Below are 2,618 nucleotides of genomic sequence, written 5' to 3' on the forward strand. Positions count from 1 at the left end.
ATTCGTTTTTTCTGCAATTCTACTCCCCTCCCCCCCACCCCAATTCACTGCCACACTAATCAGTCTGTTTTCCAAAAAAAGCTCCATCTCCACACTGAAAAGCTGGCTATAGTACTAGTGGGTAAAGATAGACAGTAAGTTTTATTCCAGGGCTTCAGAAAAGCTATTGCAAAGCATCTCCAAGCAATGCAGTAGAAGTTATTCCTAAACTTGGAGAGTCAGAGGATGGAACTGAACCTTAACAATTGCTACAAAATAGAATTGATGGATTTAGGTCATAACTTCCCAGCCTTCTATTTAGTAAATAAACGTACGACAGCCAGAGTTTTCAAGAACAAGAATAGATTGTGTAACTCAATGAATTACCAATCTAAACTGTCTGGACTTTGTATTAACAAAAATAGAGGGTCATAAATGAAATCCAGTCAGAAACACCCACTGCTAAATAGTGCCACTCTCTAATTTCTTTTCATGGTGGTGCAAACTTCATCAAAACTGAAAGATGCTGCTAAAACACCAGCTGATAAAAATGTTGTTATGAACCAGCAGGAATAGTTCAAGAACAACAACAAAAAACCAAACCAAACAAGGAATGCCCCCAAAACCCCCAACCAAAACAAACCCTGCTGCACATCTGCGAAAAAGCTTACTGCAACCTATTGCTTTTTGTGGGAGGGAAGAAATAGTTCTGGCTGTCCCATTACCTGCTAAATTAAGAAGCCCAGGAGTGAAGGATGAATTGCTTAACTATTTATGTCCAGATCTACAAAGCCTATACACATAAAAGAGGTCCTTCTTTAACCACTCTCCCAAGACGGGGAAAGAACAAGAGCCAGTTTTGGTTGCAAGGTTCTCTTTCCTACCCGGCTCTGGTCACTAAGGACCATAGTCTATAAAGCAGCTGCAGATTAGTGCCGCGAACTAGCCACTCTTTCCTGCCTTCAATCTGTCCTGAACAAAGTGGAGGGAGATAATAGCCAAATATATTTCTTTCATCGTGAAGGGACTATGGATGAAGAAAGTACATTTTGATCAAAGGACATCTAAAAAGAAAATTAATAACAGTAACTCCCTACAGGCCCTCAGCCAGGGTCAATTCTTTTTCTTTGTAGTTTTTTAGGGTTCTTAATAATTTAGGAAGGCACAAGTTATCTTGAGTGGGGATTTTATTGAGGACATGAATAGGTCATGATGGTTGAGAGTGGCACAAAAGCAGGCATCTGAAAGGTTAGCAAAGGCATGAAAAGAATAGGAGCTGAATTATATTTGGAGAATGAAGAACACTGAACACAGGGACTACACTAGTTATTCTGTTCCAAAGACAACTATTCTAGGATTGATACGTTCTGTGTTTTCAACACCTTGATAAATTGGGTTATCTGAACATGTATGGGTGTGATCAACTGGTCTGATCATTTACCAATGCACCTGGAAACTAGGATTAAAAAAACACAAACAATATTCATGCTCTATCACTCTCTAAAGATAAAAGAATGATGTGGGCTTTCAAAAGTATTTAAGAGAAAATGATAAAAAACGAATAAATGAAAAAATGCTATAGGATGCTGGCAAGGCAATGATGAAAGATATCATCATTAGCAAAATCTCCCATCCTAACAAAATAAAGAACCAAGGAACAGTATTTGACAGAGGCCCCCTCAGCCCTACAATTAAAGCATAAGCAAATAGGTTCCAAAAAGCTTTTAAGAAAGTGGGAGAAGTAAATTAGGTCTTTTGCAAATTAGTAAATCAGAACAGACTAAGATACGTAAAACAAAAGTATTTTGAAAAGGGTAACAGAGCAGACTCCAAGCAAGAAAGCTTAAGAAAATAAGGGACAGTACAATGATCCCATGATTAGAAATGGTAAGGGACAACAGGTAACTCGTTCAGAAGAGACAGCGGATGCTTTGGGACAATTTATATAACATTAGATACAAAGCAATTAAAAAAAAAAGAAAAAAGAAGGGGGGACAGGAACAGACACTATGGGTGCCTATACATATGCAGCGTGGCTGCTCCAAAGTGCTGTAATTATAGCATGCCAGAGCAGACTTGATTAATCAGGCCTGCTGGAGTGTGGCAATTACCACAGTCCAGCAGACTCGTGTCTCAGGGTGTGTGTAGATAAAATGGGGGCCTTAAATTGAAGCAGTGGGTTTTTAAAAACACCACTTCAATTTAGGGCCGATTAAACCCCAGTGAGGAGGGGAGGGCGAGCTGTGGGCAAGTGGAGCGGTCCCTGGACTGCAGGGGAGGCTGGTTGTTCCCTCCGCGGCAGCCCCCACCAGGCAGCACCCGGCTCAGGTGGTCCCAGGGAGGGGGCACCCCAGCCATGGAGGGAAGCACCAGGCCCCACAGACCTCAGGCAGGCTCCGGGGTTGGTGGTGGTTTGGAAGATCAGGCACACTACTTTTCTTGAATGAAGCTGCTTTCCCAGGCTGCTGCCAGGTTGCCTGCAGGGCTTCCTGCAGAGCCATGGAGCTGCACGAAACCCGGTGCTTCACTCTGCGGCTGTAGTGACAGCAAACTAAAACTCCTCGGAGTTTTATTTTGCTGCGTCTGAAGTACACACTTCTACAGGAGGCCTCAAATGCCTCTACACAAACGCTCATAGT

This window comes from Gavialis gangeticus, unplaced genomic scaffold (assembly GCF_001723915.1).
Source record: "Gavialis gangeticus isolate Ggan-Ray unplaced genomic scaffold, GavGan_comp1, whole genome shotgun sequence".
NCBI classification, from domain to species: Eukaryota; Metazoa; Chordata; order Crocodylia; family Gavialidae; genus Gavialis; species Gavialis gangeticus.